We start from the raw sequence: 26,671 nt of genomic DNA on the forward strand, positions 1-26,671 counted from the left end.
TGTACAATTTGAATACATTTCGTATCTGTGTGTACCCATGAAATCATCACCACAATGAAGATTATAAACTTATCCTTTACCCTCAAACTTTACTTGTGCCCCTTTTAATCCTTTCATATTTATTGCTCCTCCCTTATGCAGTATATAATCTTTTTGTCTATATTTTTTTCAGTCAGCATAATTTTCAAATTCATATACATTGCATGTGTCATTAATTCACTCCTACTTATTCCATTGTAAAACTGTAAGGGTTCACATGTTGGTGGACAATTTTTCCTTCAATTTTTGGCTATTACAAATAAAGGTGAATGTTTGTAAGTTTTTATATGAGCATATGCTTTCATTTCTTTGGGTAGATACCTAGAAGTGGAATGACTGGATTATACATGTAGTAGTTGTATATTTGACACTTTAAGAAATGGTGAAACTTTGTACAAAGTTCTGTTTCAATTCTGGTGGCTACTGACATTCCTGACTGTGGCTGCAATCTTCAAAACCAGTGTTTCAAATCTCTACTCTGTCTTCACCTTCTCTTTGTATAGTCACATTTCCCTGTCTCCTCTCTTTCAGGAATATATGTGACTGTACTTAGGGCCCACCCAGATAATCCAGGGTATTCTCTCCATCTCAAATTTTTAACTAATTACATCTGTAAAGACTTTTCTTTTGGGAGGAGCGGTCATACAAGGTAATATTCACAGGTATTAGGATGTGCATTCTCTTTTGCAGGGCCATTGTTTTTCATCCTTTCACACTCAGCAACTCCTAGTGGACTTTTAGTCCTCTCACTTTGATTTATAGTTTAGTTTGCAATAGGTCACAGTATCCAGTTCTGGGTAGGTAAAGATTGGTGGTAGTGGATGGCAGAGAGAATATTCTTGTCTCTTCTAGACATTATGTAGAAAACTCCAGGCCTGTGATTCTCAGTTGTGGCCCTGGAAATAGCAGCATGATCTTAGGAACTTACTAGAAATGCAAATTATTAGGCTCCAACTTAGAACTACTGAATCAGGAGCTCTGAGGGTGGGGGCTGGCAGTCTGTATAACATGCTCTCTAGGTGATTCTGATGTATGCTGAAGTTTGTGAACCACCTTTCTAGTTTATTGACATTATTAGTATTAAAACCATATTCACCTTCTTCTCCAACTCTTTTTTGCTTAAGTCCAATACTTTAATTAGTCCGGGAATTATAGTCCACAAACTTTGTTTTCAGTAGGGATGCAAACATTTAGAACCAAAATCTTGGTACTGATGATCAGTGAAATTAATTAATTTACTCTATAGAAGTTTGCATTGGTCTGATTTTTGTCAGTTGTATCTTACTTAGATGTAGTTATTTCATAAAGTAATATTACTGTATTCAGAAGTGATATGAACTTTTTTTCTCTAGTCCTGGAAATGTGAATTAAACTCATTAGCCTGAATTTTACTTATTTCCCTATGTACATTTTGGGATACAACACAAAATTTCTTATCTTTCATTCAGCCTACATTGTTGTACTTTTACCACGTACCATCCAGTGAAAATGCTGAAATAAGCTGAATGACTTCCTGGCCTCAGTGTGTCCACATTGTAGTTCAGAAAAACACACAAGTAAACAATTGATACAGAGCTATCACCAGTTGTTAATAGCAATTGAGAAACACAACATCGCTGAAGAAATTAGAGAAGGATCTTTCGGGATAACTAATATTCAAACTAATATTTGAATATTGCAAAACTAGTAAAAAATATGCTAGCAAAGTTAGAGACAGTAAGTGTAGTTTGCCATGTTAAAAAGCATGAAAGTTGAGTGTGCGTGGGAGCTGTTCTGGGAGTTGAAGGGGTTTAGTATTAGAACCCTGGAGTGAATGGGAGAGTAAAGATTGGAGATAAATCGATAAGGATGAGATCATTGATGAGTAGTGTTGAAGGACTTGAAGCATAGATGTGACATCTTCAGGATAGCTGTTTGAAAATGAGGACTTCTATGATTCTGAGAAGGATGAATTTGAGATGATAGTCTGGAAACAGAGTAGTTACAGTAATCTAGGTGGGAATGGCAGTAGGTATGGTGGTGCCATTTTGGGGGAATAAGAATTTAAAAGAGTAACAAGCTTGTTTCAGATAAGGAGAGGAGATGTGTAGAGTACAGAATAAGACATACTGAGTTTTCAGAATTTGTGAAATGTGAAAAATTAGAGGTAGGTAATTTTTCAAGTATAAGGGAATGTTGGGGTGGCGGTCACATTATGCTAGATTGTAGGTTAAATTGAGGAAGTAGGAGAGTATCAGTATATACTGCCTTCTAGAATAATGGCCCATGGCATTTAGCAAATAATCGTTGTTAGTCATTATTACAGTTATTATTAGTGTATACTTTTATGCCATCTCATACTGTATTTTTATCTTCAGCTTTTTGGTGTACTTTTTGGCATGTATGTAATAGTATTAGACAAACATCTAGATAGAAGTGTGTGTTTTAACAAATACTGATTTTAATTATTGCTATACTATTAAAATTAATCAAAATAAGTTATTGTAAATCTTTAAAAATTTTTATTTATGGTTTATTTATTTTTGAGAGAGAGAGAGAGAGACAGACAGACAGAGTGTGAGCAGGGGAGGGGCAAAGAGAGAGAGAGGGTGACACAGAATCCAAAGCAGGCTCCAGGCTCTGAGCTGTCAGCCCAGAGCCCCATGCAGGGCTCGAACTCACGGATTGCAAGATCATCACATGAGTTGAAGTCGGATGCTTAACCAACTGAGCCACCCAGGTGCCCCATATTGTAAATCTTTTTTAAAGATAACTAGAAAGATTAAGTTTCTCATTTGAATATATCTCAGTTCATCAAAAAGGTAGTATTTAGCAAGTTTCCTAAAAGTTTAAAATGATCGTGTTTTAGTTGAATGACTTTTTCAGATAGATGTTATATAAAGAAAATAATTAGATTTGCAGTTTTTAATTTAAAACAGTAAGTGTGTCATAGAAATGTACTTATTTCTATCTGAAGCAGAAAACTAAATGATGGTCTTTGCATGTATTTTTTCAGGTTTGAGTTAATTTCGAATGAGATTGTTTTTGCAACGAGATGTTAATAAGACAAAATCTAGGTAAGTAGAAGACTTTGTTAAGTGTTATGTATCAAAGTAGGAATAATACAAAAAAAACTTATGTTTTAAAAATGTGTCTTTAAGTTCAGAATTAATGAGTTTTTCAATAAAATTTTGAAATATGAAGAACTGACTTTTTGATGTACTTGCTCCAGTTGATTTGGTGGAAGTAACAGTAGAGCTATGAAATTGTGGAACTAAATTCTTCATTTTCCTTCTTTTATGTTGAGTTTAATGCAGTTTCCAGTGACTATTAAACATAGAAAATTGAGTTGGCATTTGGTTTAGCTATTCAGAAACCAGTTCAGTAAGAGATTTGCTAGATTGCTTCAATGTTTTCTTAGTGGATGATAGTACTTGAGTAGTTTTTGCCTTTGTGAATTTTACTTTTTTGTTTCTATTAATGAAGCCCTTCTACAAATTGATTAAATTTGCCAAATTGTGTTTTTTTAATGTTAGTATAATGTTCAGAACTGTAAATGATAATATTTTTCTTATGAATATTTGTACTGAATGACTTTATAATTTAGCATTGTGCTTTGCTTTAATTTTTTAAGACTGTTGATTTTCAGGAAATTGAATTGTGATCATGTACTTGTTTGGTTTGGTATATGGGTTTTCAATAATATAAGCTGTTGAGATGTTAAAAGGATACATTTGCTGTCTTTTGGTAAATGAACATGGTTTCAGGATATAAGCAGATTAAAAAGAATACTTTGATAAATTGTAGTTAATTTGGTCTTTCTCCAGTCTAACCAGATGTTTCAGCTGTCAGAAACTTGCTGATTTCAAAGTTAAAAAAAGAAAAAAAAAAGCCCAGAGTGAGAAGTGCTGTAGTTGAGTAATATGCAGTTAAACAGTGTATTCTCAGTAAGTGGTTTAGGCATAATTGGAAGGAGAGTTTCACTTTTATTGCTGTTACATAATAATTGTAATGACAGTGTGAAGAGTTCTTACTGTGCTCTATATTGTGTTAACTGCTTCTCATGCCTTATTAATCTTTATAGTACTTCTTGTAAGGTAGGTATTGCTGTATAGAAAATTTTTATTTTTTTTTGTTTATAGTGAGCTATTTCTTTTCTTTGGGAAAAGTACACTGTTTTCACAGCATTTATTATAAAGAATACTTGCCTGTATATCTTCTTGTAGGGGAAAAGAAGCTAGACTTTTTTACATAACGTCTTATAGGGATTTTGTTTACTAATTGAATATACAGTGTCTGTTAGAACCTTTATTCTGATTTCTTAAAAGTCAGATATTGCTTAAGGGATGACACTGGTTTAATTTATTCTGGCCTTATTCTACCACAATTATGTATGCATTTTTTTCTTTTTTTAGTAAAATATGTACATTTTTACATAGATTAAGTTGTAATTTATATGTGGTAAAATTTAAAGTATAGAGCTAAATGGGGTTTTTACATACATGTGCACACATGTGACTACCATAGAGGTCAAGATACAGAACATTTTCATTGCCCAGAAAATTCCTCGTACTCTTGCCTTTCCAATCCAATGCCTTTCCCCCTGAGGTAAGCATCTTTCTGAATTTTATCAGCATAGCTTAATTTTGCTTGTTCTTGAATTTTATGTATATAGAATTCTGTAACATTATACTCTTTTGTATGGCTTTTTCCAATCAACATAGTATTTTTGAGTTTTCTCCATGTGGTTGTATCGGAAGTTCATTGCTTTTTATTGCTGAGTAATATTCCATGCTACATATTTTTTTCTCTATAATTTTTTTTATTCTCCAAGTCTCTGACCTCACTTGCCAGCATTCTACATTGCTTTTTTCCCTCTAGTTGTCCCCTTCATTGTTCCCCTGTCACCTGCGCAAGAAAATGTAGGCTCTGTAATATGGCATACAGTGGTCTCACTGCAGCTATTCCAGAATGCTAGAATTATCTGAGTAAAATAAGTATGATGTTTCATATATTTAGTTTTAGTCCTGATTAAATGTTGTCACTCTTCCCCAGCCCCTTGTCTCCCCAGCTGCCATTGTCCTTCCTCCTCGTTGTCAGGTTATCTCCTGAAATAGTCCATCTGAAGCATTATCTTGTCCTTTGAGCCAGACCTAACACTTCCGCAGTAGTATGTTTTCTTTACTGGACTTTGGTGAGCTCTTTGAAGGGAGACACCACCAGTGTCTTACTTATCTTAGTAGCACAGTGCCAGAGTACTGTGTGTACTTAATGAATGTTTGTAAAACATAGAACACTGAATAGAGTTCTGTCTCGGACAAGTAGGGATTGAGAATACTGGCTGGAATGGGGTGAGGACATTGGCACTTCGATTGCTATTGCGCTGTATGAAGGAGCCAATGAGGCAATACAGAAGCAGCATTATAGACATTTTGGAAGGAGAAATAAAACCTCCCTCGAGTCTTCTTTCAGTCCAGTTGAAAAAAATGGCTCGTAATGTTCTTAGTTGAGACCTTCAGGAAAACCGTGTTGGTTTTGATTATTCTTTTCAAATGAAGGTATTAATCCATGTTATGGCAATTGGAGTGTTTAGTACTAATGGTATTCTTTTTGTGAGTTTGTACTACTTATTTCTTTAAAGATTTTTAAAGATGTATTGGACTAATACAAGCAGAAGATTAGGAAGACTGGTCACATCTAATAAAGAAAACTTTTTCTCATTTTCCTGAGGGTAAAAAAAAATATTGGAGTAGAGAAGGAAATTGAATCATAGTCTGGAACTATGATAACATTTTTGATTTCTGTAGCTTAGGAAGCTTGCTGTTTGAAAAATATTTTTAAAAATTTTGTTTTACCTTTCTAGGTCTATAATATATATAAATAATACACTTTATTAAGAAATGAAGCTTTTAGAATATTTTAAAGCATTTTATACTAGTTTTTTTTCTTCCGTGTTTGAAATTTGGCTAGTTGGGTTGGCTGTTGTAGTCACCTGGGGGATTTTTATGCCTTCTAGCAAGTCCAAAGCAAGGAGAGGTTCTTCCCCACTGGGATCAATTTGTTGCTTTTCCTCTCTGCAGCCTCTGCCATAAAGGTTGAACACAGAGTTGGACATTGACCCCATCTCTTGCTGTTTCTTCTGATCCCTACAAGGATTTTCATAGACCTAGATCTTATCAAATGTAGAACTTCAGTTATTTGTTTTATTTTATCATGGATGTGAAGTGTGTTTAGTTTTCTTGTTGATAAAATTTGAGTATTCGGAGAAATTTAACCTTGAGGTTGTTTGACTTAACATGTATTTGAAAGATTTTAGACTAGTTTTTCTTCTCAGAAGCTGATAGGTATACCTCAGTTTCAGATTCTTCCCCTTCGTTTTGTCCTTCAATAGTTTATATGGTCAGCAGCTGCTTTTTTCATTTCGCAGAGTTCCGAAGTCCAAGGATTTGAATTTCTTTATGAATATTTATCTTATGTTAGCTAATTTCCTTAATTTTCAAATTAATCTCTCTATGCTTCACTTTAGTAGCAGTGTAGTTGTGCTGCCCTTTGTTGTAATGTGAAAAAGAAAACTTTTAAATTAACAAAAATATATGTTCTTCATTCTAGATGAGATTGCACAATGTGCATTTTACCTTTTTCAAATATATTGCCAAGTAACATTTAGGATTTTGGAAATGTTATTTTTTAAAGAAGTCACATAAGCTTATTTGCATAAGAGCAAATAATATAGAAATGTTTCCAATAAGTAAAACTTCCCTCTCTCACCCAGCTCTGTACTCCCCATAAATCATCAGAAAGAACAGGTATATATTCTGCATCTTTCTCTTTACACTTGTCAATTATATCTTGGACATTTTTCCATATATGTATTACATTTAATATAATTGTTTCCTTACTGATAGAGATACTTGGATAAATCTCAGGTTTTTTTCCTGTTTATATAATGCTGCAATCAATATTCTTTACTGTGTATATATTTCACTAAATTATTGGAATTGTGTGAGAATGTAGGATAATTTGTAGCAGTGGATTGCAGGTGAGTGTATATGTGCATTTTAATTTCTGATATATATTGCAAAATTGCAATAAGATTGCATCACTTAACATTTTTGTTAGCAGTGTTTGAGAATATCTTTCCCCACACCCCACTGAATATTAACTTGTGTTTTAATCCATGTCAGTGTAATCAGTGAAAAGTGTATTTATTGGTGCATTTTTTTTAATTAGAAGGATTTTAAATTTCTAGGTCTTTTGAGAAAGCAAAGTTAATGCGACACGAATTGGAACATCAAATTAATAAATTTAACAACAAGCCAAAGTAATTTTGCTACAAAACAAGCCCACTCATTATAGCGTAGCGGTGTTTCAAATGGTAGAGTTTCTACTGGTCATTGAGCTCCTTCATTCTTCTGATGGGAGACTTTTACTGTGGCAGTGGAGGTGGTGTTGCAGGTCCAGGCACTACCAACTACCATTTTCACGCAGGAATCCCGACGCCAGATCCCCACAGCTTGTCTTTTTATCTTGGTTTTGCCCCAGAAGGAGCAAGTGTACTTGATGTGCTGGCTTATTTCATTACTCTTCACCATTTTCCTGAGAGAGGCACCATAATGGGTCCTGTATTTATGACAATACCGACTTTCTTGGCGTGCTTAGCTATGTTGCCACAAACAAGGTCTGAGCCTAGAGAAGGCTGGTGTATTCCTTTAGTTGTGAGATTCCTCAAAGGTTTGCTATGTCCCCTTCATCATAACTTAATTCCATCAAAGAATATATAATTGGCAAAGATTTTTCTCCTTTATTGTTAAATCCACCAATTAACATACTATTGTGTTTTATGTGTTGCATTCAGTTATTTAATATTGAATAATCAGATTGTTTGTCTTGTTACCTTCATACTGTTTACTTAGAACACATATTTCCTTGTGATGGATTTCTTTGTAATTTGCTCCAAACTAATGCTAGTGTAGTCTGTAAATAAAATAAAAATAAAAACCATTACTAAGTATTAGGTTAATTAAATTTAGATTAATAACATGCTGCTCAAAAGCTGTTGTTTCTTGTAACTAAAGCTTTAGAAAACTGTGTGTGTGTATGTGTGTGTTTACCACCCTCAGCATGTGTGATAAGCTGTAAATGTCTCTTATCTAGCTTGTAGAAATTCCTAAATTTAAGATAAAAAAAAAAAGAGCTGAGAAAATCCATAACATTATGATGGCTTTCTCTGAATTGTTTTTATTGCCTTCTTTGGGGTGTATTTTTTTTTTTGTGTAGTATTTTCCAATGTGATGCCTTTTCTCCTGGATATGATTATATCTGTTTGCCTATACCTCTGAAAACTCATCCTTGGTTTCACTTTGTTGTTTAATTTGTCTAAAAGGTTAAGTAGGCTGCATTGATTTGTTTTGGAAACTATTTTCTCATTCTATTTTTCCAAAGAAAGTTTCATCTAGACCTGTACTTGTTATAAAAGTTTATCCTCAAATCTGAAGTGGTTTTCAACTTGACAGTTAAAGGCAAAGTGGCAAATGTCATTCCAGTGTGTGAACAGGGAACCATAAAACTGCCCTGTCAAACTAAAGAATTTTGATATTACTATAGTTTAACCTTCTGTGGTAGGTCTAAACTATAAATAGAGGTGCTAAATAAAAGAAGATATTCAGTAAGCCTTAACTGAAACATAATGTTCTAGGCACTTTGCTATATGTTAAGTGTGCATTGGTAATTTGAATTCTCAGTGCCATATAGCTAATTATAGCTCATGAACATAATACTGTCAGGTATATATAGGGGAGTATAGTTGCACTAACAAGGGAATTTTGAAGGGAAAGATCAGGAAGGGCTTTGTTAAAGGAAGGTGGTGTTTGAGTTGGGCCTTGAAGAAAAGAGTAGGATTTTGATTGTAGGATGGCCTTGGGAAAATGTGGGCAGAAGGGAGTATGAACTAAAAGTCTTATTTTAGTTGCTAGAAATTATTTTATAAAATGGTTTCATTTAACTGGATGTCCGTGTTATCAAAATTACTGGCATTTTCTTAAGTGTACTAAAGTTTATAATTTATTATAGTTTTGGAAGTCATTATTTAAATGGTTTCCTTGTTCTGTTTTTCAAACTTTATTTTTATTTTTTAATTTTTTTTAAGTTTATTTATTTATTTTGAGAGAGAGAGAGTGTGCGTGTACAAAGTAGAGCAGGGACAGAGAGATGGAGAGACAGAATCCCAAGCAGACTCTGCACCATCAGCACAGAACCCGATGTGGGGCTCAAACTCATGAACTGTGAGATCATGACCTGAGCCGATATCATGAGTCAGATGCTTAACCACACTGAGCCACCCAGCTGCCCCCTAAACTTTTTTAACAAGTCTAATTTTGAACCAGTCAAGAAATAAATTATACTGTGAAAGACTCCATACTGATCATTCACTTACATATTACACTGTTGTACTTAAGAGTATGTGATTTGTAAATAATAAAAGACTAGTGTGAAGTCAGATAGAGAATTGCAAAGATAGAAGAATTACAATGTAAGTCTTTTGACCTCTAATCTACTGTTCTTTTGAGATGACTGACCATTAAAGAGATATTTGAAACATTTTAGGGTCTTCTATCAAGGCTGGGAACTATGGGTATATCTGTCATATGATCAGTTATCAGTATACTTAAGATTTTATTGATTTATTCATTGTTTTCTGAGTTGGTTATTACAGCTACATTGGTTTCGGCTCGTAACTGATACTAGTTATTAGTATGAAGAGGAAAGATGACGAAACATGTAATTACAATAAAATGTGATTAGTGTTGTTAGAGTTTGTGTTCCTGGATGGCAAGGACCACGTCTGTTTTATTTACTAATATGTAAGCACGGAGTATAGCACTTGACTCTCAATAAGCATTTAGTAAAGATTTATTGAATGATTGAATGGAAATATGCCAAGAAGTGACATTTAAACTAAAACCTGGAAGAACTGTTAATGATTTATCTAGATAAAAATTTGGGGAAGGACTGTTGTTAGCAAAAGAAATAACATGTGGAAAAGATGAGAGAAAAGAGAAGGAAAGATTGGAGCAACTGAAAAAAAATGTGTATCTTTTTTTAAAAAAATTGTTTATGTTTATTTTGATAGAGAAGGAGCGCATGTGGGGGAGGGGCAAAGAGAGAGGGAGAGAGAATCCCACAAACTATGAGATCATGACCCCAGCTGAAATCAAGTCAGAGGCTTAACTGACTGAGCCACCCAGGCACCCCAAAAATGTGGCATATCTTGAGTGTAGAGTTCTACATGGAGTGGGGCGGGGGGAGCTGGTAGTGTCAAGAGATAAAAGGGAGAGTAAGTCTTAAGATATTTTATTGAGGGCTTTATAAACCATTTTAAGAAGTTTGGATTGGGTTGCCTGGGTGGCTCAGTCGGTTAAGCATCCAACTTTGGCTCAGGTCATGATCTCACAGTTGGTGAATTCAAGCCCCACATCAAGCTCTGTGCTGACAGCTTAGAGCCTGGAGTCTCCTTCAGATTCTGTTTCCCTCTGTCTCTGCCCCTCCCCCGCTAATGATCTGTTGCTCTCTGTCAGTAGACATTCAGTAGACATTAAATAGACATTAAAGACAAAAATAGACATGCAAATAGACATTAAAAAAAATAAAGGAGTTGGATTAACTCTAATGAGACATCATTTTAAGGAATTAAAATGTGAAGAAGTGACGTGGTCAGATCTGTTTTTTAGAAAAAACGTCCCTAATTGGGGCACCTGGGTAGCTTAGCTGGTTGAGTATCCAACTCTTGGTTTTGGCTCAGGTCGTGATCCCAGGGTTATGGGATCAAACTCTGTGTTGAATCTCTCTCTCCCTCTGCCCCTCTTTCCCATATGTGCTCTTTTGCTCACTCTCTCTCGCTCTCTAACTCTGTCTCTCAAATTTAAAAAAAAACAACAGCAACAAAAGAAAAACATCCCTAATTAAAATGTGGAGAATAGGGGTACCTGGGTGGCTCAGTCGGTTGAGCATCTGACTTCACCTCAGGTCATGATCTCGTGGTTCATGAATTCAAGCCATGCGTGGGGCTCTGGGCTGACAGCTCAGAGCCTGGAGCCTGCTTCCGATTCTGTGTCACCCTCTGTCTCTGCCCCTCCACCTCTCATGCTCTGTCTCTCTTTCTCAAAAATAAATAAAGATTAAAAAAAAACATGTGGAGAACAGATTGGAGAAGCTAGATTGGATTCAGGACGACCAGTTAATAGCAGGAGAATACTGGCCTGACTTCAGAGTGGTGGTAGGGGGAATAAAAAGACTTAAAGATTATTGAAAAATGGTTTGCTCCTTGTAGATTTATGCGATGCTGTTTTTATTAGAGTTTCTGGCCTCTCCTTATTAATTAAACAAGATTTAATACTATTAATGAATAAATAATCATACTATTGATGGCAGGAATCTTACCAAAGATACTTGAGTTGCTAAGAGTATGTTAAATGTGTTAAGTCTTGGATTTCCATTAACATTGTCTAATACGTAGTAGCTAAATATGAATTCTGATAATACTTGGTGATGGAGACATTTTTCAGTCTGAGTAGCAAAGTTTAGGTTAAAATGATCCTGAAGACTTAAGGTTAATCATGATTCAGAAAATCATTTGGAGGGGGATGTAGGTGGGGGGGGCAGGTAGAGAAAATCATTTGGAGAAAAGTTATATGAGTAGGACCTTGCCTGCTTTGTTCACCATTGTATACTCACCATCTAGAGTAGTTCTTACAGAGATACTCAATAAATATTTGTTGAATAATGTCACTACTTACATATATTTAATATCTAATCAAATTTTATTTTTAGTTAGATGGCAGAGTGGCAGACAAGTTAGTTTTTCTAGCTTATAAAAGATTATACTTTAAGTAATATTCTCCCCCTTAAATTTCCCTATAACCATACGTATTTATACTTCATTCCTTCTATGTTCTTCCCTTCCAACAGTGCCTAATGATGCCATTTCATAACTTACTTGCTTCCTCTCTCCCCATTCCCTAGTCCCTTGTAAGCAATAATGTTTGCAATTTCTGTAATTTTTTTTCATTTCAGGAATGTTATATAAATGGAATCATATGTATATACAAATGTACAACATTTTGGTGTTGTTTTTTTCTATCAGGACAATTCCCTCAAGGTTCATCCAAGTTGTATATATACATTGATTAGTTCATTGTTTTTATTGCTAAGTAGTATTCCATGGTGTCAGTGTTTCACAGTTTAACTCTTCACCTATGGAAGAACAAAAGTCTAGATTATTTCCATTTTGGGGCTATTATGAACAAAGCTCATATGAACATTTGTGTACAGGTTTGTGTATAAACATCAGTTACGGTTTCTCTAGAATAAATGCCCCAGAGTGCAGTTGCTGAGTACAAATGCTAGCTACATGTTTAGTTTTATCACAACTGGCCAAATTGTTTTTCAATAGGAAATAAGTGATCCAGTTTCTCCATATTCTTGCAAGCATTAGGTGCTAGAAGTAATTTTGAATTTTTTTCTACTGTAGCCATTCTGAAAAGTGTGTAGTGATAGCTCATTGTGTTTTTAATTTGGATTTCCCTAATGGCTTATGATGCTCAACATCTTTTCAAGTGATTTTTTTGCATTTTTTATCTCCTCTTAAATGAAATGTCTGTTCATGTCTTTTGCTCAATTTCTAATTGGATTGCTTATTTATTTATTTTACTGTTGTTTTGAGAGTTATATATTAGAGCTACTGGTCCTTTGTCAGATAAGGGGTTTCTAAGTACTTTCTCCCAGTCTGTAAGTTGTGTTTTTATGCTCTTAACAAGGTCTTTAAAATTTCAAATTTTGATAATATTCGGTTTATCTTTTTTTTTTTTTTTTTCAATTGTGCTCTTGTTGTCAGGGTCTAGGAATTCTTTGCTCTAAATCCTGAAGAGATTTCCTTATCTTTTTTTTTTCTAAAAAATTTGTAGATTTGCTTTTTACATTCAAGTCTGTGGTGATCCGTTCTGAGTTAGTTTTTTTATGAGTTGTAAGATTCAGTTTGTGGTTCTTTTTTGTCCTATGGACATTTAATTTCTCTAGCACCATTTTGTTGCAAAGGCTATCTTTCCTCTATGAACTGCTTTTGGAGCTTTGTCAAAAATTAGTCGGGCATATTTGTGTGGGTCTGTTTCTGGGTTCCTTTTCTGTTCCTTTGGTCTATATGTCTATCCAGTACCATGCTGTCTTGATGATTATAGGTGTACACTGTGTTGTAATTTAAGTGTATAGTATGTTGTAGTATACTGTGATACAGTATGCTGTAATGATTTTCCCACTTTATTCTTTTCAAGTTTATTTTAGCTAATCTAAGCCTGTACCTTTTCATATAAAGTTTAAAATAAGCTTGTTTATGTCTATCAAAATCATTCCCAGGGTTTGATAGGATTTGTAATAAACCTATAGATCAGTTTGGGAAGAATAAGTCTATACTATATTGATTGATCTTCCAATCTGTCTCTCCATTGTTTAGGTCTTTATTTCTTTCATTAGCGTTTGTAATTTCAGCACACAGGTATTTTATGTTTCATTAAGGAGATAGTATTGTGATTTTAACTTCAGGTTTTGTATGTTCATTGTTAGTATATGGAAATGCAATTGATTTTTTTTTCTTGAAGGTACGATTAACCTAAAATATATTATTAATTTTAAAGTATAAAATTCAGTGACCTTTTAGATTTACAATATTGTGCAGTTACACCTGTAACCAGTTTCATTATGTTTCATCACACGCAAGGAAACCCTGTACCCATTAAGCAGTCAGTCCTCATTCTTCCCTCTTCCCCCCAGCCCTTGGCAACCACTAATCTGCTTATTATCTCTATGACTTTACTTATCCTGGATATTTCATATGAAATGCTTTGTATAGTATGTAACCTTTTGTGTCTGGCTTCTTTCACTTAGCATAATGTTTTTGAGGTTGATCCATGTTGTGCCATATGAGTACTTCATTTCTTTTTATGCCTGAATAAGAATAACATTCTGTTGTATGGCTGTGCTATAGTTTCTGTATCCATTCACCTGTGGATGGACATTTGGGTTGCTTAAAACTTTAGGCTCTTGTGAATAGTGCTGCTATGCACATCTTAATCATTTTCAAGTTTATGGTTCAATAGTTTTAAATATATTCACAGTATACTTATGAAGTATATTTTGTGAAACAGATATCCAGAACTCTTTCATTTTGTAAATCTGAAACTCGATACTGATTAAACAGCAGCTTCCCATTTTGCCCTTCCTCCCAGCCCCTGGTGACCACATTCAACTTTGTGTTCTCATGAATTTGACTATTTTAGATACCTCATATAAGTGGAATCATATAATATTTGCCTTTTTGTGACTGAGTTATTTCACTTAGCATAATGTTCTTAAGCTTCATCATTTGGTAGCATGTGACAGGATTTTCTTCCTGTTTAAGGCTGTATAGTATTTCATTGTATTTATATACCACATTTCCTTTATTGATTTATCCATCAGTAGATGTTTGGGTTGCTTCCACCTCTTGGCTATTGTGAATAGTGCTGTTATAAACATGAGTATGCAAATATCCTTCAAGAGTCTTCCTTAAATTTTTTTGAATATATACCTCAAAGTGTTGTTATGGCTGGATCATACGATAGTTTTATTTCTAAGTTTTCTAGGAGCCTCCATCCTGTTTTTGCACCACTTTACAGTCCCCTAAATAGTTCACAGGGTTCTAGGTTGTCCACACCTTCACCAACATTTGTCATTTTCTGTCATTTCTTTGAGGGAACTATCCTAATGGATGGCAGTGATGCTTCATTATGGTTTTGATTTGCCTTTCTCTGATGATTAATGATGATGAGCATTTTTTTCATATGCTTGTTGGCATTTGTAGATTATATTTAGAGAAACATCTTTTCAAGTCCTTTGCCCATTTTTTAATTGAGTTATTTGTTTTTTTGTTCTGCAAGAATTTTTAAAATATATTTTAGACATTAACTAGTTACCATATCTACATTTGGTAATATTTTCTCCCATTCTGTAGATTACCTGCCTGTTCACTCTGCTGATTGTGCCCTTTGATGCCCTTTGATGCATGGAAGTTTTTAAGTTTGATGTACTTCCATTTGTCTATTTTTGCTTTTGTTGTCTGTGTTTTTGGTATCATATTCAAGAAATTATTGTCAAGTTAAATGTCACGAAGACTTTTCCTCTATGTTTTCTCCTAAGAGTTTTATAGTTTTAGATCTTACATTTAGGTCTGTGGCTCATTTTGAGTTAATTTTTGTTTATGGTATAAAATAAGGATCCAGCTTCACCCTTTTGTATGTGTTTATCCCATTTTCCCAGCATCATTTGTTGAAGAGAGTATCCAGTTTTTGTTGAAAGGTTTTGGCATCCTTGGCAGAGATCATTTCACTGTTTTGTGAGTGTATTTCCAGACTGTCTTTTCGGTTCCTTTGGTCTGTTTGTCTTTATGCCAGTACCAGAATGTTTTGATTACTATAGCTTTGCAAATTTATTTTGAAATTAAGAAATGTAAGACATGCAATTTTGTTCTTCCTTTTCAAAATTGCTTTGACTTTTGAGATCCCTTGAGATTTCATATGAAATTTAGGGTAAATTTATCTACTTTTCCCCCAAAAAATGCCATTGGGAATTTGATAGTCATTATGTTGAATCTGTTGATTGCTTTGGATAATATGGACTTACTAACATTAAGTCTCCCAGTCCTTGAATACCGGTTATTTTTCCGTTTGTGTTTTCCTTAATTTTCTTCGGCAATGTATTATGATTTTCAGTGCACAAGTCTTTCATCTCCTTGGTTAAGTTTATTCCTGTTTTTTTATTCTTATTGATGCTTTTGTAAATGAGATTGTTAATTTGTTTCAAGGTTGTTTATTGTTAATGTATAGACACAACTGATTTTTTTTAAGCGTTTATTTTTAAGAGAGAGAGAGAAAGACAGAGCATGAGTGGGGGAGGGACAGAAAAAGAGGGAGACACAAAATCTGAAGCAGGCTCCAGGCTCTGAGCTGTCAGCACAGAGCCTGATGTGGGGCTTGAACCCACGAACCATGAGATCATGACCTGAGCTGAAGTTGGACACTTAGCCGACTGAACCACCCAGGCGCCCCAACACAACTGATTTTTGTGTGTTGATTTTATATCCTACAACATTGGTGAATTTGTTTATTTAGTTATAATAGTTTTGGGTTTTTGTTTTTGTTTTTTTTTTGGTGTCTTTTGGGTTTTCTGCATAAGGTTGTCTATGAAGAGAGATAGTTTTATTTTTTCCTTTCCAATTTGAATGGCTTCATTTTTTTCTTGCCTAACTGCTCTTGTGAGGACTTCCAGTACTATGTTTGATAGGAGTAGCAAGAGCATACAACCTTGTCTTATTCCTGATGTTAGAGGAAAAGCTTTCTTTTCCATTGAGTGTGATTTTTACTTGTGTGCTTTTCATAAATGGGCCTTATTATATTGAGGTAGTTTTCTTCTATTCCTAGTTTTTTACCATGTTTTTATATCATGAAATGGTGTTGCATTTTGTTAAATGTTTTTTCTGCATCAATTGAGTGGTTATGTAGTGTTTGTTCATTGTGTTAATGTGGTATATTACACTCATTGATTTCATGTGTTCAATCATCTTTGCCTTCTGGGAATAAATCCCACTTGGTCATGGTGTAATAATCCTTTCAGTGTGCTATTGAAATCAGTTTGCATTTATTATGTTCAGGATTTTTTGTATCCATATTCATCAGAGATACTGGTCTGTAGTTTTCTTGTGTCTTTGTCTAGCTTTGGTACCAGAATAAGTAATGCTGGCCTCATTGAATGAGATTGGAAATGTTTCCTCCTCTTCAATTTTTTGGAAGAGTTTTAAGAGAATTGATGTTAATTCGAGTCTTCTGTTTTTCCTTAATTAGCTCGCTGAGGACTTGTCAATTTTGTTGATCTTTTCATAAAGCCGACCTTTTGTTTCATTGTTTTTACTATTGTTTTTGTGTTCTCTATCCACTTATCTCTGCTGTAATGTATATTATTTCCTTCTTTCTTCTAACTTTGTGTTAATGTTTTCCATTTATAATTTCTAGAGTTGTAAAGTGAGGTTGTTGATTTAAGATCTTTTTTCTTTTTTTTAACTTATTTACAACTATACATTTCCCCTGTTAGCATTGCTTTCATTGTGTTCCACAAGTTTTGTTATGTTGTGTTTTCATTTTTCTTTGTCTCAAGGTATTTTCTAATTTCCCTTTTTCTCTTTGTTTTGACCCTTTGGTTGTTTGAGAGTGTGTTGTTAAATTTTCACAGATTTGTGGATTTCCAGTTTTCTTTGTGCTATTGATTTCTAGTTTCATTCCATTTTGGTCATAAAAGGTATTTGTATCATTTCATTCTTGAATATTTATGACTTGTTTTGTGGCCTAACACGTGGTCGGTCTGTCCTGAAGAATGTTCCATATGTACTTGAAAAGAATGTATATTCTGCTGTTGTTGGGTAGATTATTCTGTATATGTCTGGTACATCCAGTTCGTCTTATTGATAATCTTTGTAGTTCTATCCATTATTGCCTTTTTTGTGTTAATTGGTCTTTGTGTTGTGCATCATTTTCATTTCCTCTCATTTCCTTTTATGTGTATTTTTTAGTTGTTCTCTTGTGTTTACTTTGGCAATTTCAATTAATATCTTAAGATTATAACATTCTAGTTTGAATTAATACCAGCTCTGTATCAGTAGTGTAAAAACTGTTCTTATACAGCTCCATCCTTCTTCTGTTTTGTTGTTACTGTCCTAAGTTACTTTATACAGTAGTACTGGCTTTTATGTTTACACATGTAGTTGCCTTTATCATTGTTATTTTTTTTATAGCTTTGAGTTATGATATAATGTCCTTTCATTGTAGCTGAATGATTCCCTTTAACATTTCTTGTGGGGCAGGTCTACTAGTGGTCAACTATCTTCAGCTTTTATTTATCTGAGACTGTTGTAATCCTCCTTTTTTTTTTTTTTAGGATAATTTTGCTGGGTATAGAATTTTTGGTCAATTTTTTTTTAGCACTTTTTTTTAAGTTTATTTATTTTGAGAGAGAGTGGGAAAGTGTGAGCAGGGGAGAGGCAGAGAGGGAGGGAGGAAGAGAGTGAATCCTAAGCAGACTCCACTCTGTCACTGCAGAGCCCAGCAAGAGGCTCCATCTCACAAACCATGAGATTATGACCTGAGCCAAAATCGAGAGGCCACCCAGGTGCCCCTCTTTCTCTACTTTATTATGTCAGTGCTTTGTGGCCTCCATGGTATAGGATGAGAAATTAGCTTTTTTTTTTTTTTTTTTTTTTTTTTTTTAAGAGGAGGGGGGGGGGGATTTTTTAGGGGGGGGGGGGGGGGGGGGGGGGGGGGGGAGAGAATATCTTTTTTTTTTATAATATGACTATTTTATTTTATTTTAATTTATTTTAATGTTTTTATTTATTTTTGAGACAGAGAGAGACAGAGCATGAGCACGGGAGGGGCAGAGAGAGAGGGAGACACAGCATCTGAAGCAGGCTCCAGGCTCTGAGCTGTCAGCACAGAGCCCGACGTGGGGCTCGAACTCACAGACTGTGAGATCATGACCTGAGCTGAAGTTGGACGCTTAACCGACTGAGCCACCCAGGCTCCCCTGAGAGAGAGAATATCTTAAGCAGGCTCCGTGCCCAGTGTGGAGCCCTACATAGGGTTTGATCTAATGAGGTCTAATGAGATCATGACCTGAGGCGAAATCAAGAGTCCAATACTTAACTGACTGAGCCACCCAGGTACCCTGAGAAATTAGCTTGTAATCTTACTTACAGCCCAATGTATATGACTTCTCTCCTGTTTCTTTAATTATTCATTCATTGTGTTTGTGTTTTGACCATTTTATGTTAACGTGACTTAGTCTGGATCTATTTGGAGTTTATCTTTCTTGGAGTTTGTTGAATTTGTTGGCTGTTCAGTTTCATGTCTTTAATCAGATTTTGGATATATATGTCCATTATTTGTTGAAATATTCTTTCTACCTCTTTCTCTCTTTCTTCATCTCTCATTATAAATAGATTGGCACATTTGATGGTGTCCACAGGTCTCTTAGCCTCATTTTGCTTCATTCTTTAGTCTTTCTACTTCTCAGACTATATAATTTCAATTGATCTACTTTCACGTTCACTGATAGTCTCTTCTACTTGCTCAGATCTCCTTTGGAAATACACTAATGAATTTTTCATTTTAATTGTTGTTCAGCACCAGAATATTTATTTGGTTCTGTTTTATAAAGTTTTGTCTGATTCCTTTTGTATCTGTTTAGTGAGGTTCTCTATATTGAGTCATTATTCTGGTTTTTAAGTGGCTCTTCTAACACTGTCATACCTGCCACAAGTAAATAGGAACATTTAATTTGCAGGTTGGAAATTACTTTAAATGTCAATGGTATAAATGTATCAATCAAAAAAAAGAAAATGACAGAGTAGATAAAAGACAGAACTCTATTATATGTAGCTTACAAGAAATTTACTTCAAATTCAGTGACATAAGTAGGCTGGAAATAAAAAGATGAAAAAGGATATACCATACAAATATTAACTTAATATTTGTATGGTATATACATTAATTTCTGTTAAGTTGACTTCAGAATAGAAAAAATTACTAGAGACCAAGAGGTACATTAAATAATGATAAAAGCATCAGTCTACCAGGAAGACATAATGATCCTAAATGTGTATATACCAAATGATAGAGTCCTAATCTACACTAAAAAAATAAAATAAAAAAGAAGATAAAGTTGAAAAAGGAAGAGATAAATCCACAGTTATAATTGAACACTTTACCATTCTCCTCTCAGCACCTGCTAAAACTATTAGACCTAAAACCAGCAAGAATATAAAAAATCTGAATACGATAAACCAACAGGATCTAAATGACACATATAGAACATTCTACCTAACCACATAGGAATACACATTTTAATCGAGTGCCCATGAAACACTCATGAAGATAGACAACCCCTTTCAGCAATGAAACAAGCCTGAAGAAATGTATAAGAATCTAAATCATATAGAGTGTTCTCTGACCATAATGGAATCAAATTACAGGTCAGTAATAGGAGAATATCTGTCTATTGAAAATTAAACCTGCTTCTAAATAATCCATGGCTTAAAAATTCTCAGAAAAAGAAATTTAATGGAAATGAAAATACGACATAACAAAATACAAGGAATGCAGCTGAAGCAATGTTGAGAAATTTATAGTGTTAAAATGTTACATTCGAAAAGGGAAAGATTTCATATAATAGAGAATGAAAAGCAAACTAAGCCCAAAGTAAACAGAAAATGAAAATAATAAATTTAAGAGTAGAAATAAATGAAATTAAAGAGAGAAAAATCACTGAAATGGAAAGCTACTTGTATGAAAAATCAATAAACTCGATAAACTAGCAGGGCTGATAAAGATAGAAAGTAGATAAAAATTACCTATTTAATAATGTAATGGTGGATATCACTGTAGACCCTATAGATATTACAGGGATGATAAGAGCTTACTATGAACAATTTTACAGACATAAATTTAACAATTAGTATGAAATGGCCCAATATCTTAAAAACACAACCAACTGCAACTTACTCAATACACAATTAATGTTTAATAGACCAATAACTAGTAAGGACATTGAATTTAGAATTGTGAAACTTCCAGAAAAGAAATCTTTAGGCCAAGATGGAAGTTTAACTGGAAAATTCCAAACTGGAGAATTATTTTAAACAAATTTAAGAAGAATTAACACCAATTATATCTAATCTTTTCCAGAAAATGGAAGAGGGAACACTTTCCGTTTCATTTTATGAAGCTAGTATTACACTGATGCCAAAACCAGGCAGAGAAAGTACAAAAACAAGAAAACTGTAGACTTAACATCTCTAACCTTAGACGCAAAAAATTCTCAAGAAAATATTAGCAAATTGAACCAAATAATGTGTAAAAACAATTATATAGTACAAGCAGGTGGTATTTATTCCAGGTATATGATATTGATTGAACATTTGAAAGTAAGAGTCCAAGAGTTCATTCTTTTTCATGTTAATTCAGATTTCTCAGCGTTATTTTTTGAGAAGACTGTCTGTCCCTTTGGAATGTTCTTGACATCCTTGTCAAAAAATCGTATGATCTTATATGTGGGAGTGTAGTCTGTACCACTACCACACTGTTTTGATTACTGTAGCTTTGTGTAAGTTTTAAAATCAGTAAGTGTGACTTGTAACTTTGTTCTTCTTTTTCAAGATTGTTTTTGCTATTTAAGGTCCCTTGAAATTCCATGTAAGTTTTAGAATGAAATTTTTTGTCTGCAAAAATGCCATTGGGATATTGATAAGGATTGGATTAAATCTACCTCGAGTAGTATTAATATTTTAATGTTATTAAGTCTCCTAATCCATGAACACTGGATGTCTTTTATTTTTATCATCTTCAATTTCTTTTGGCAATGTAGTTTTTTCAGTAGTAAGTCTTTAGCCTCTTTGATTAGGTTTATTCCTAAATACTGTATTCTTTTTGATGCTTTTTTAAATGGTATCATTTTAAGTGTTTTTTTTTCAGATTGGTCATTGTTTATTTTGAGAAATGCAGTCAACCTTTGGATGTTGTTTTTTCCCCCCTCTATTGTTATTTTCAATTTTTTCTTAGTTTTATTGAGATATAATTTGCATGCATCACTATATAAACTTAAGGTGTGCAGCATAATGGTTTTACTTACATATCCAGTTGATCCTTGAATAACGTGGGAGTGAGGGGTGCTGACCCTGTCCACAGTAGAAATCCATGTATATACCTTTTGACTCCCCAGCAACTTAATTCTAATAGCCAACTGTTGATCGGAAGACTTACCGGTAACATGGAGAGTTGATTAACACACATTTTGTGTGACACGTGTTAGGTACCATTCTTACGATAAAATAAGCTACAGAAAAGAGAATGTTATTAGGAAAATCATGAGGAAGAGAAAATACATTTACAATATTGTCCTGTGAAAAATCTGCTTATAACTGGGCCCACACAGTTCAAACCTGTGTTGTTCAAGGGTCAGCTGCATTGTTAAATGATTACTGCCATTAGTTTAGTTAGCATCCATCATCATATAGATAAAATAGAAAAAGCAAAAAATAAGAAAGAATTTTTTCCCTTGTGATGAGAACTCTTAGGGTTTACTCTCTTAACACCATTCCTGTATGTCTTAAGGTGGTGTTAACTATAGTCGTCATGTTGTACCTTCTGTCTGTAGTACTTATCTTGTAATTGGAAGTTGTATTTTTTAGCCACCTTTCTCCAGTACCCTCCTCCCACCACCACCTCACCTGTGGTAACCATAAATTTGGTCTCTTCATGAATTTGTGGGGTTTCTTCTCCTTTTAGATTCCACATGTAGATGAGGTCATACATTTCTCTGACTGACTTCACGTAGTATAATGCCTTCAGGGTCCACCCGTGTTGTAAATGGCAGGATTTCCTCATTTTTTTACAGCTGAATAATATTCTGTTGTATATATTTACCACTTCTTCATCTGTTCGTCTCTCATTGGACACTTAGGTTGTTTCTATGTCTTAGTTATTGTAAATAATCTGCTATGAACATAGGTAGCAGATATCTTTTCAAGTTAGTGTTTTTGTTTTCTTTGGGTAAATGCCCAGGAATTGCTGGATCCTAGGGTAGGTCTATTTTTTGAGGAACAAAATGCTGTTTTCCGTAGTGGCTAGGCCAGTTACATTTCCACCACCAGTATACAGGGGTTCCTTTTCTCTATGTCTTTATCAGCATTTGTTACTTGTCTTTTTGACCATGACCATCCTAACAGGACTGAGGTGATACCTCATGTGGTTTTTAAAATTTTTGTTTAATGTTCATTTATTTTTGAGAGAGAGCACATGCGTGTGCATGGGGTAGGGGCAGAGAGAGGGGGAGACAGAGGATTCAAAGTGGGCTTCGTGCTGACAGAAGAGAGCCCGACATGGGGCTCGAACCCTCTAACCAGGAGATCATGACCTGAGCTGAAGTCAGATACGTAACTGACTGAACCATCCAGGCACCCCTCTCTCATTGTGGTTTTGATTTGCATACCTCTACTCACTAGTGGTATTGAGCATCTTTTCATGTACCTGTTGGCCATTCATATATCTTTTAAGAAAAATGTCTATTCAGATCCTTTGCCCCATTTCTAATTGTATTATTTGTTTTCCAGCTATTCAGTTGTACGTTTATACGTTTGAGGTGTTAATCCCTTTTTATATTTATGGTTTGGAAATATTTTTTTCCCATTCTATAGGGTGTCTTTTTACTTTTTGATTGTTTCTTTTGCTTTACAGAAGCCTTTTAATTTGATGTAATCCCTCTTTCTATTTTGTTGCTTGTTAAGGTGTCATATTCAAAAAGCCCTTGGGGTGCCTGGGTGGCTCAGTCGGTTGAGCGTCTGACTTTGGCTCAGGTCATGATCTCGCAGTCTGTGGGTTCGAGCCCCGCGTTGGGCTCTGTGCTGACAGCCCGGAGCCTGGAGCCTGCTTCAGATTCTGTGTCTCCCTCTCTCTGCCCCTCCCCTACTAGTGCCCTGTCTCTCTCTCTCTCTCTCTGTCAAATATAAATAAACATTAAAAAAAATTAAAAAAAAAAAAGCCTTTGCCAATACCCATGTCAATACCGTGTTTATTTCTAGGAGTTTCATGTTTTCAGGTCTTACTTACATTCAAGTCTTAAATCCATTTTGAGTTAATTGTTGTTAAGTGGTGTAAGGTAGGGGGTATGTTGATTTTTGAATGCTGCAACTTTGCTGAATTCATTTATTTCTGACAGGTTTTTTGTGGCATCTTTAGAATTTTCTGCCTATAAGATCATGTCATCTGCAAACAAAGATAACTTCCTTTCTTTCTAAATTGAATGCCTTTTATTTCTGTGTCTTGCCTAGTTGCTCTGGATAGGAATTTCAGTACTCTGTAAATAGATACAACAAAAATGGGCATCCTTGTCTTGTTTCTGATCTTCGAGGAAAGGTTTCTGTCTTTTGCCCTTTAGTGCAATGTAAATTCTGGGCTTTCCATATATTGCCTTTATTATGTTGAGGTCATTTCATTCTATTCCTAGTTCATTGAATGTTTTTATCATGAAATAATGTTGAATTTTTTCAAATGTTTTTTTCTGCATCAACTGAGATGATCATGTTGTTTTCATCCTTATTTTTTGTTAATGTATATTACACTGATTGATTGTCTTATGTTAAACTATCCTTGCATTCCAGAAATAAACCATCCCCTGCCACCGCCCCGTGGTCACGGTGTGTATACTTTTTAATGTATTGTTGAATTCTGTTTGCTGTGTTTTGTTGATGTTCTCATTTCCTTTTCTACTTAGATAATTGAAGGCACACAGTTGCCTTTCATAATGAAGACATGCTACAGTATATAGTATTATTTACTCTGTCTTTACTACTAAGGAAAATATGTTCAGTGGAATGTGATAATATATCTTTCAATAATCATTCATACATACCAATATTCAGTTGCACATGCCTCACATTAATCACAACATATAGTCATATGCTACCTGGATTCCACACTATGTTTTTCAATCATGGTTGCACCTTTAGCTCCCTAGGAGTTTCTTTAATATATATGTGTATTCTTTTAATAATTCTTTAAATATATATATTTAAAACTAACAGTGCCAGAGCCACATTCCTAAATTCTTCAGAAGGAGACTAAGTGTCAGTAGTTTTTAAAAGGTCTCCAGGTGTAGACATGGTTGAGAAACCTGTTTTAGATGATTCTGACTACATATTAGAGCTACTATGGAAAATGGAAAACTATAGCAAAGTTGAATCAGAAACTCTAGGGAAGAAATTCTGGCAGTCTGTTTTTGAAAAGTCTCAATTTTTCCAAAGCACATTTACAGTTTTGACCACTAGTTCACAATTTTCTCAGCCACAGAAAAGGACAGTTAGCAAACTGTTTTAATTAAGGTCATTTACAGGGACTTCTTATGTAAAGCTTTTTATATTATGGACTCAAAAGAGATCCATATGTTTAATATATCAGGTAATAATAGCTGAGTTGTTCTCTTCTGACCATTAAGGAAATTGCTGTCGATATCTAGGTAGAAATATATCTCTGCTGCGTGGGGTGCAATAATAAGAGTAGGCAGGACCAAATTTTTTCTTAGGCAAGGGTGCTCATATGCCCAAACAGATACTCCTTTTTTTAAGCCCCAACATTTAGTGTAAAGCACGGCGGAGGTAACCTCAGTTTGGTGTATTCATAGGGCAAAAATAACTAGTTATTCACATATATTACAATGGATCCTTCAAATACAGTATAAGATAAGTGTATTCGTCTACTAGGGCTGCCATAAGAACATATCATGGACTGGGTGGCTTAAACAACAGAAATTTATTTTCTTACGGTTTTGAGGGCTGGAAGTCCAAGGGAGGTTTGGTTTCTCCCGAGGCCTCTCTCCTTGGCTTTAGATGGCCATTTTCTTGCTGTGTACTTACATGGCATTTTCTCTCTGCATACATCCTTGTTGTCTCTCTGTATGTCCTAATCCCTCCTTTTAAAGACACCAGTCAACTTGGATTAAGACTTACCCTAACTGCCTCATTTTAGTTACCTGTTTAAAGGCCTTGTCTCTAAGTATAGTCACAATCTGAATACTTGGGGTTAGGGCTTCAGTATATGATGGGAGTGAGGGCACAATTCAGTCTGTAACATTAAGTGGGTTCAAAATGTTCTGTGTAACTGAATGAATTAGTGAGTTGAATGCAATTATTTGGAATTGTTTTTTGCAATCTACATTTTACCATATCCTTAGAGTGCAATACCAACCAAGTCCAATAAACAACTTTTGGTTTACTGTGGCAGGTAGGTGTGCACCTTTGCCATCTGAAGGTATTTTAAAGTATTTAGAAAAAATGTCATAAATCTGGGAGGATATTGTAGCCTTACTTTATATCATTTATGATATGAATTTGTTTGAAAAATTCATTATGACCCATTTTAATTACTGTGATATTAATAATTAACAGTATAGAAACAGTAAAAGTGTGTTCTTTTGTTGTTTAAAGCACCTGAAAGCTAATGATATAACGATAAATGTTGCAAAGATTTATATTACTCTTACTTTCCAATTAGTGGAAATATTAAATAAGTTTTTATCTTTTGTGTACACACTGATGGCTAGGGAGAGGCAGTTACCCAGAAATAAGGAGTGTGTCTGGATAAAACAGTTACCGTTAATAAAAAAGAAAGTTTGCTTTTTTGAATTCCCGTAATTGACTGATTGCAGGCTTTATTATTCACTTATAGTTAGCCTGCTTTGTCTGAGTCCCTTCATTTAGGTATTCAAGCACCTTCTAGTTGCTTACAACACAGTATATACAGCAAAAACATGGTTCCTATTCATTGGGAGAAATACATTCTTCAAAAATTAAATCAAATATTTGAAAGACATTAGAACTCTGAAAGAAACAAAAGCATATGACAGAGGAACTTGACACAGAGTTTTCAAGGAGGGCTTCCCAGAGTAAGTGACATTTAGAGCTGTGATCTGAAGGAAGCTTAGGAGTTAAGGTTAGCTAATTTATGTGATGGAGGGGAACAGAGGATTCCAGACC

The 26,671-nt window shown here is 34.5% G+C and overlaps 1 long non-coding RNA gene across 9 annotated transcripts in view; it reads left to right on the forward strand.

Annotated features, from left to right (window-relative positions):
* LOC125912411 (uncharacterized) overlaps nt 1–26,671 on the forward strand; it is a 53,687-nt gene extending 27,016 nt beyond the window's left edge. For 7 of the 9 annotated variants that reach the window (XR_007454718.1, XR_007454713.1, XR_007454714.1 and 4 more), the window contains one exon: nt 3,035–10,928. This is a non-coding gene — a long non-coding RNA (uncharacterized LOC125912411). Of the gene's footprint in view, nt 1–3,034; nt 10,929–24,301 lie in introns of those variants that run through there. The other 2 variants (XR_007454720.1, XR_007454716.1) reach the window with 2 other exon arrangements.

This window comes from Panthera uncia, assembly GCF_023721935.1.
Source record: "Panthera uncia isolate 11264 chromosome C1 unlocalized genomic scaffold, Puncia_PCG_1.0 HiC_scaffold_4, whole genome shotgun sequence".
Lineage (NCBI taxonomy): Eukaryota > Metazoa > Chordata > Mammalia > Carnivora > Felidae > Panthera > Panthera uncia.